The 9,782-nt window shown below is 37.3% G+C and overlaps 1 long non-coding RNA gene across 1 annotated transcript; it reads left to right on the top strand.

Moving 5' to 3' along the window:
* The first annotated feature begins 498 nt into the window (after positions 1-498).
* On the top strand, positions 499-9,490 carry LOC129347663 (uncharacterized). The gene is made up of 3 exons (XR_008599864.1): positions 499-1,819; positions 2,380-2,538; positions 8,153-9,490. It is a non-coding gene; the product is annotated as an uncharacterized LOC129347663 (long non-coding RNA).
* The last annotated feature ends 292 nt before the right edge of the window (positions 9,491-9,782 follow it).

Here is a 9,782-nt window from a genome sequence, read left to right as displayed (position 1 = left end):
TGTCTTTGTGGTAGTTTTGTGTTCATACGTGACACACATAGCCTCAGAATGTTCTACTTTGACCAACTTTACTGACTTTTGGATAAACTGGTGACAAATGTCATCATAGATACATTTGAATTGTGCTCATTTCGCAGTTTAACTCTTGTTGTCGCCTCCTCAGAGAGTTTCACATCCTGAATCCAACATCCTCAATTCAACATCCTGAATCCAACATCCTTTACAGTTATTTCCACATGAACATTTACTGGAAATCAAAGCAGTCCAATAGTCCAGTTTGATTTGTTTAAACTGTCCTGTTTGTATTTCAGTTGTAAAGCCAAAGTCTGTCAGTACAAGGACAACCTTATGGACAGCCGCTGAAAGAAGCTTTTGCAGTATTTATCCTCCTTCTCTCATCAAAAAAACTGCTTTAACCTGAACTTGGCCTCATGTTTCTTATGTAATATGATTTCAGTGCATCAAATTTATCCCTTGAAAATGGCCATATTACTCCTGCAGCGGCAAAGGAGACGCTGCAAACATTTCGGAAATATCAGTAGAAAAATTAAAAAATACACCAAAAATATGGGGAAGTACTGGTTTAGATTTATCTGATACATTCATTACAGTATTGGACACATCATTAGCATTGCAGAGATTCTTTCTTAAATAAAAATACTTACCAATGAAGTATTAATATTGGACAGACTTGTCTGTAAGTACAATAGATATTGCAGAGTTTTCAAAAGTACAGAATATACATAATTCACAGCTTTGTGTTGATATTGCACAAAAAATCCAAAACAAAACAGATGTACCAGAACCCCAGGTAGGGCATGTGGGAAGTTTACATATCTGAAGGTTCACACTGATCAAACCTGTTGAAGAAAAGGTTCAACTCCCCGATCTTTGTTGTCTCTTTGTGGGTTTCTCGTGGCCAGAGATGTTTATTTTCTCTCCAGACCCTGCTGATGTTCTGCTGCTCCTCCTGTCAGAGTCTTGATCCTCTTCTTCCTCCCTGACTCTCCACCTCCTCTCTCCCTGAACAACCTCCAGCTTCTATTTGCTTCCTGATCCAAAGGCCTCTTCTCCTCAAGAAGAGTCTTTATGTCCAGAGAGATCCAAGGTTTATTGCCGGAGGAACATTGTACAGTCCTAGTGGGTTCGATGTTTCCACACAAATGTTGACGGAGCTGTTAATGTTCTAATCCTGACCATCAGAGAACCTCACAGTCCTTCAGAGCCTCATCAGAACATCTCCTCACAGTCTGGCTCACAGCTGGCTGTCTCTGTCTGCAGGTCTGTACAGGCTGGAGGTGGTCGGATCTTCTCAGGGCAGGAAGAGCTGATGAGCTGGAGCACTGTTCCCTCTAAGCTGCGCGCGTGCGCACTGCTGACAAGCTCTCCGTGCACAGAAAATCTGCGCTGCGCACACACACAAAAAATCCAACCTAAATTGTAAATAAAATTCTGTGCTATTTTTCAGTGTGAGTCAGTGAGTGACCGGTGACTGGCTGCTGCAGCCAATGATGCGATTCACATACGTATTTACCATAGACTGTATATAATGGTATTTACGCAGCTAATCAACGTCATTGACAGGCGTCCTTATGTACAGCCATCGTTGTTGTCATAGATATGAATGAGTAGATAGGACACGCCCCTTTGAGCTGCGGCTACAGCGAGGCTAAGCTAGTGGGGGCAAAGTTTCAGTGCATTCCGTTGATGTAGACGGCGTAAAAACGGAAACAACAAGTATGCCGGCTCACTATGCTGCATACAGTTACACACTACGTCGTACGATTGAGACAAGGAAACTTGGAATGACTTTTCATAGGTAAGAATAGTTTTTGGCTCTTTTTTCATTATGAAATCTTGTTGAGAGCTTCCAGTCTATGAGAGCTAACTAGTTAGCCACTAGCAAAAAGCTAAGGCGAGCTAGCAGCTTGACAACCAAATACCAGACGATTAATAGTAGCTGTAGTATAGTTGTACAAGCAGTAGTAGTAATACTAAAAGTACAAGCAGTAGTAGTATAAAATAGCTGTTAGAGTCATAGAAGTAGTATCAGCTACTACTAGTAGTAGTCACATTGCTATTACTACCACCAATACTACCAATAGTAGTTATAAAGCTTAACTCATGTATATCCAGATTACCATGTATGTTCTTCCTCCAAACCCATTTTATGATTGGGATTACAGGCAGTTCTTTAGGACTGCTCTCAAATAATTGAAATGTTACTAAACAAGGTTATACTTATCAAATTAAAAAGCTCTGGTCTCCAGTATATTGGCGAATTCGGTTCTTTGTACTTAATTTATTAGTATAATTTCTTTTTAATATGTTGTGTACAGACTTAATTACTTCTCTGTCTACTTTTCTTACTCCATGTAGGTTTCCCAGAGACTATGGGTTGAGGAGGAATTGGAAGTTTGTCGGCTTAGACCTGGTGTCATTCCATCAGTGTTAAACTTCCCGGCTCATCTTGGAAGAGTACGTGCCAGAAAGACCACGACCAAGCAGCCTTGAGATCTTAGGCAGCGTCTCCCTCAGGTGGGTGTCAACGGTGTTCACAGTCAGGTCTGTGGTAATCCTGTCAAAAAACAAAACAGAAAAAAATCTAGATTATAAATCAACATGTAACCAAAGCACTCTGTGTATAACGCCATAGTATAGGATGTAGTTCAGAAAATGTCAAAGTATAGTATACTTTACTCAAGAATAACATAGTATGGCCTGTAGTTCATAGTGTAGCATGTCGGCAAAAAAACCCCATAGATTATTATGTGGTTCAAAAAGCACAAAATGATAGGATGTTGCCTAAAATTGTCATGTATGATATGTGGTTCAAAAAATGTCATAGTGCAATATATTGTCAAAATAGTATGTTATTCAAGAAAACATCAGAGTATAATATGTCGTCTAAAAAATGCCATAGAATAATATTTCATTGCACAAGTAAAAGTATAGTAATTTTTAAAACTGTTCAAATTCTTATATGTTGCTTAAAAAAAAAAAAAAAAAACTAAAACAAAAAAAAGGTCAGTAATATGTCAATTAAAAAAGCCTATAGTATAGTGTGTCGCCCAACAAACATCATAGTATAGCATGTTGCTCTAAAAACGTCACAGTATAGCCTTTAGTCCACAGCTGTCAGTAGGTGAGGAGCAACACAAAAACAGTCCAAACGCTGGTTTCCAGAGGGTTAGACGAGAATTTATTTGAAAGAGTAAGTTTACAACAACACAACATTTGAGGGGGTTAAAAGCAAATAGGTGTTAGTAAAATAAAAATAAATCAACAGAACTAAAAGTGAACTTCATGTTGACATTGATGGGCAGTCCAACCAGGAACAAAGTAAAAGATAATCAATACGAAAAAAACCCTCTTCCTGTTCACCTCTTAAAACCCAAAAACACACCACAGTAGCACCCTAAACTAAAACTACCAATGGCTTCCCTGTTTTCCTTTCTGAACAACTCAAAGGTCCCTCTCTATCTCCCCACACATCCACCAACCACTGGAACACATCTCCAAAGTTCTGCTGGACCAGCTCAGCTTCCCCTCAGAAGAAGTTCCACCACCTGCCAGATGAAGGAGCCTTTTGAGAGGCAGCTGGCATCGTGATTGGACTGTACTTTGGTCTGTTCCAATCCAGCTTCAGCTCCAGAGACGGCAGGCGGGACGAGTCAACGGAGGCCTGGTGGACGAAGGCATGAAGCTGAGTACAATCCAGAAAACAACAGAGGAGTGCAGGGCCAGAACAAAGAGAGTAGCATCATATGTCTCTTAGAAAACATCATAGTATAGCCTTTGGTATGAAAAAACACCATCATATACATCGTATATTGTACAAATAACAAGTCAAAGGAAAGAGATCAACTGTAGAATTGTAGTAATTGTGGGCTGACTGATTTACTGATTATCAGTATTTTATTTTTTACTGATTTACGGTAATAAATACATTTAATAATGGCGCTACTTTGGCTCTGAACCTTTATCTATCTGTGGTTGCTCTGTCTTCTGGAGTGATTTGATTGGTTATACGTCACGGATAAAACTCCTTTAACATCTGTAAACAAAACAAAAACATATCAACAAAGTTTTCTGTTAGAGTTTGTGTTCCTCTAAGTTTAACTCCAAGATTTTAAATACTTTCATTTACTGCAAATGAATCTCTACTCCAAATGTCTCACTAATAATCATTATCAGCCTTAAAAACCCACAAAACACCCCTCTATACTCGACCACACTTAGTACAGTCTGGTTCCCCCTTCTATAAATCTGGTTGGAATCTTCCACTTCCTGTTTGTCAAAGTGGCCTTCTACCTGGACAGGTTTTGTTGGAGCTCATGCAGCAAACATTTTGGGTAACTGCACTTTAATATGGATAGATGACACTGAATTAGAGCCTGTTTTAATGAGACTGAGTTAAGATGTGTAGCTCTGTCATTAAATAGGAAATTATTTCTCAGAATTCACAGAGAAAAATCTGAAATGTTTGCTAGGTTAGCGTCCCACAGGTTCTTTGGCTCAGCTAAAGCTAACTCTCTCCAACTTCTGGATCTCTTGAGTTACTTGTTGTTAAAATATCTTGCAAGAGGTGCTGAAGCTCAGAAAGTCTGAGATGTTTGTTCAAAATAAGCTCATTCTCAAGTCTTATCTGAACTGTCCTCTTTTGTTTGAACTTTCCCTAAACTTAGGAGTTAATGACAGAGCAGCACATCCAGACTCAGTCTCATTTATGTAGAGATTAAACTTAAGTGTCATTCATTGATGTTAAAGTGCAGTTTTTCAAATGTTTGTTGCACATGCTCCCGACCAAACCAGTCCAGGTGGAAGACGATGTGAAGAGAAAGCTCCAGAGGATGAATATCACACATTTACGTTGGAAATAAATGTCCTTTAATTTGACATTGTCATGCGAAAGTTGGATTTCCCTTTAATGATGTTCAAATCTTTGTTGAGTGTTTTGTTGATGTTTGTTTCTAAATGTTTTTTGACACTCTGCCCCAAAGATTAAAACATTTTACGCCTCACAAGCTGCAGCAATTCACACATTATCAACTATCTTTCTGACTAAACTAAGATAAAAAGTGAAAAACTGCCTGATTCCTGCATCATGAATGTAAATCTTTTTGGTTTTTATGACAGTAAACTGAATATATTTGGGCTTGACATTTTATAAACCAAAGCAAGAAATGAATTACTGGAGAAAACAATCAACAGATTAATGGACAAAGAAAGTGTGTTTTCTAACATATAAGGCTGAATTACTCCAACATTACAAGGTACATACAATTTGAATTCAATTTTATTTATATAACGCCAATTACAGGTCAAATTGTCTCAAGATGCTTTATTTTTATATTTTTTTGTCATATTTAAAATATGACAAAGTAAGAAATTTAAACCTCTTGACTAATCCAATTTATTGTTTACTTTTTAAGAGACTAATTGACAAAACTTTCTCCACTAAAACTAATAAACATGAGGTCAAATAGAAGGAACAGTTTTAAATACTGCAGTCCTACGATGACAAGAATAAAGTTTGTCAACAAAAACTAAATCTGCTGGTGGATTCCATTAAAGTCCTAATAAATGATAATAAAGTGTGATACTAAAGGTTTGTGGTGCTAAAAATAAAGTAAAGATATCAAGTTGAACATCTGGATGGAGGTTGATAAAAGTTGACCTTCCTTCATTTCTCTGGAGCGACTCCATGGATTTTATGGATGGTGGTTAAAGACCTGCTCTTCTAGTTGTCTTCCTTCTAGTCGCTGTAAAAAGTCAGTCCATCCTGGCCGACTTCAACACCTCTTCATGACAACTTGTTCTGCCTCCGACCTGGTGGAAACTCCAGAAACTCGGGAAAACCCGTGGAGACTCGAAGAACTCGTGGAGACTCGAAAAACTCGTCGGGCGGGGGAAGGTGTGGTGGGTGGTGGGGGGAGGTGGGGGAGTAGAGGGGGGAGGCCGCCACCCACCTCCCCGCCTACTCTCCGCCCTGACTCCACCCAGACTCCGCCTTGGCTCCACCCATGTGGTGACTTCAGAAACTACGATGACAAAGGGACGACGAATTTATTTCTTTTCATCTGATCTGTAGCTCAGTGAGTTAAGGATTTGCCTATGGAGCTGCAGGTCGCTGGTTCAAGACCAGACACTTCTTAAATTTTCTCAAAATCCTGACAAAGACAAAGAAAGAAAAAGGCCGGTGGCGGGTCTTGAACCTGCGACCTTCCACTTGGTAGTCCTCTTCTTATCCCCCTGAGCTACTCGCTCAGATACTAATTCTTCTTTTTTTTGCGCATTTATCATCTATTTTTTGTCGTTTTCGAGTTTTTTTTTTTAACTCGAGTCTCGACTCGACCGTTTTTCTCAGGAGGTTGGACTTCAGCCTTTGTGCTGGAGGGTTGAACCCTCAGTTCCAAGACTTTCCAAGCCTCCACACCTCCCGAGTCCTCAGGACCTGAGCTTTCACACAGTCTGAGGGCTGAAATTTTCTAAGTCCCACAGTAGTTCTCTGTTAGATTTAACTTTCAGACAGTCCAAGGACTGATATCCTCTAAGTTCCAGAGTAGTTCTCTGTTCGTTTGAACCTTCAGACAGTCTGAGGACTGAAATTTTAAAAGTTTCTCAATACTTCTCTGTTAGTTTGAACTTTGTGGTTAACAGAAGCCTTAAAAATTGTGACCATGAGTCTTGATTTCACATTTAGACCATCCATCTGAGCTCTTCCCAGACCTTCACCTGTGGGTTTTTTAGAAATCCTGAACAAACTTTGATTCTCTTCACTGAACAGTAAAGTTTGTGGCGATCAGAAGGTAACATTAGTTTGATCGATGCCTTCAACTACTAGTAGACTTTATCTGGAAATCAGTTTTCTGAAATGAGTTCTTAGTAAATCTGTCCACAATCAAACCAAGAACATAGAAAGAGGAAATGTTTGAAGAAACAACTTGATGTTTTCATTTCAGACTAGAAAAGGCTTTAAGACCTTCATCTGTTTTTGCTCTTTTTGATCGTTTTGTCTCCTCTGTTTAATTTGATCTTCTGAAGTCTAACTTGTGTCTTTTCAAAGGTTTTATCTTTAGTTTGACTCTTCTTAAATGATTAGTTTTGCTCTTTTCTCACCTTTTATTCTGTTCTAATGTCTGATCTGATTTCGAAATGTTTTGTCTTTTTAATGTTTAATTGTTTTTTCAAATGTTTTATTGGCTTGTTTGAAAAATTTCCTTTTCTTTCCCAATGTTTAATTTTTCGATTAAATCTTTAAGGTTTTTCTTTTTAAATGTTTTACCACCTTTTAATGTTTAATTTTCTTTTTTAATGCTTCATTGTATTTTCTGTTTAATTCCTATTTAAAGTTTTATTGTCTTTAAGATTTAATTTTCTAATTAAACATTTAATTTTTTAATTAAATGTTTTGTCTTTTTAAAGGTTTACTAATCTAATTAAATGTTTTGTATTTTTTTAAAAAAAGTTTAATATTCTACTTGTTTAATTGTATTTCTTAATTGTTTAATTATCTAAAATATTTCATCTTTAATGATTTATATTTTTGTTTAAAAATGTTTGTTTAATTTCATAATTACATGCTTTGTATCTTCTGTTTAATTATCTAATTAAATATTTTGTCTAATATAATTTAATTGTATTTAATGTTTAATTTTCTTTTTAAAAGTTTTATTATATTAAATGTTTTTTTCCTTTGATTTAAATGCTTTTTTACTGTAGTTTATTTCTTTAATCTTTTTTTCTGTCAAGATTTTAACCCCAACCTTAAAAATGAAACAAACCCTTAAATCACAATGAAAATACTTCTGTTGTCACAATCATGAGTTAGTCAATTATTCAGTTTATCAATTCAACTTTATTTCTTTAGCACCTTTCACACAGATGACAAAACTAAACAAGCAAAGAGAAAAAACTATGGTAAAACTATGATTAAAACTCAAAAACAAAAAATATATATTCAACATTGTAATAAAATATGTCGTGTCCAGGGGATGGAGGGAGTTTATTGAAGTCTTCTTGGGCTCACATGGTAAATCATTTAAAATATAAACTTGATATTCAGTCTAAGGAAACTGCAGAGCGACAGAAGAACCAACAATATCTCCTGTTTTCTCCTTTAATGAGTCGACTCTTCTTGTGCTTTCAGACCAAAGAACTACAGACTCTTCACAACCTGCTCAAACTCTTGGTACAGGACCTCACCACACGGGTCAAGAAGGTTTCTGTCTCATTTCTACTCTGAAGCTCACCTTCTCCTGCTCAAACTGCTGATAAATGTTTCTGCTGCTCTAAAGTCTGGTCTCCAGAACTTCCTAAAAACTCTCAAAGTCTCTTCTGCTGCAGGTTGCTTTGTAGAACTGTTCCAGAAAACCTCACTAAACCACATGGAGGGGCCTCAAATAGTCGTCCAAATGAAACCATACAAAAACCAAACTAGCACAACCCAAACGCTGAAGTCTCCTGCAGCCTACCAGAGAACCTCTGAGAACAGAGAATCAGGACAGGAACTCTTACCTTCTGGACAACCAACGTTGGTTCTCAAACCAGAATACAGATTGTGTCTGACCAAAAACCTCTAAAGACTCACTACAGCCAAGATAAAGACACAACTCAGCTGCACCAAATCCACTAATCACTGCACACATTAGCACCATGTGCTAACTGTGGCTAAAGCACCACATTTACCAAGACAACTATCCAGTACAAAGCCCTAAAACACACCAAGAAACACATTAAAGATGATTTTACTGCTGGAAGCTGCAAGCCAATGCCTAAAGAACAAACGAAAGCAACGGAGCCAAACCCGGTTCACTGGTGAAGAGAAGCAGAGGAAATGTTTGTCTGCAGCTAAATAAAGCAGGAAGACACTGAGCTGCTCAGGTGTTCCTGATAACACCAAGCTGCTCAGGTGTTCCTGATAACACCAAGCAGCCACCTGGACAGCCAATAGGAACACAGCTTCCTGGAAGTCCAGAGGGCTGGGTTAGTGAAGGAAATTTAATTTAAAGTTGAAGCACAAAGTTAACAAAGAAAGTTGAAAACCACCTTCTGATACCTGAAATCTCTGAGTTTTCACACAAAGAACACCTGAACATGTCAAACTGGTTCCATAGTAGAACCAGAATTGTAAAAACATCATAGTATGGTGTGTTGCTCAAAAAACATTAGGACCCGGCTGTCAGGGGACAAACATGTAAGAAACATGAGAACAGAGAGAATCCAACCAGTAGGTCACAGTTTATCATCCCCCAGTCATCTCCTGAAGTCCATATGGTGAGAGACATCAGTATCTGGTTGTTAATTTACCAGAGGATGCTTATAATCATGCTGATGTGGTCTGTACAGTATTTTAGTGACTCAATAAATGCCTAAGTTGTTTTTTTAAAATGCTTTTTAGTTTTTAATAAACATTTAACAGCCTATATGTAATCAATAAATGGCCTTTGCCTGTATTAAGAAAAATTCACTCAGAACTCTGATGTGTTAACAGTACTAAATAAATCAATAAATACATGCATACACACAAAAATAAGTTAATACATTAACTGTGTTAAGATAAGATTTAGATTTTAAAAAAAAGTTGTTTATGTTGTTTCAGAACCCAGTATTGCTCACTGGTTGGTCATTACATTTTGTTAGTTTGATTTCACTGTTTAAAATGATGCCACCTCTTTTCAGACAGAACCTGTGATAATAAAACAATACAAAATGTTTAGTTCTGTGTTAATAAAGCACTTAAAGTTTTAAGTATGGCTAAATGCTTTTTTCAAAATTAA

Source organism: Amphiprion ocellaris, chromosome 19 (genome assembly GCF_022539595.1).
Source record: "Amphiprion ocellaris isolate individual 3 ecotype Okinawa chromosome 19, ASM2253959v1, whole genome shotgun sequence".
NCBI lineage: Eukaryota > Metazoa > Chordata > Actinopteri > Pomacentridae > Amphiprion > Amphiprion ocellaris.
This window is presented reverse-complemented; position numbering and strand designations above follow the sequence as displayed.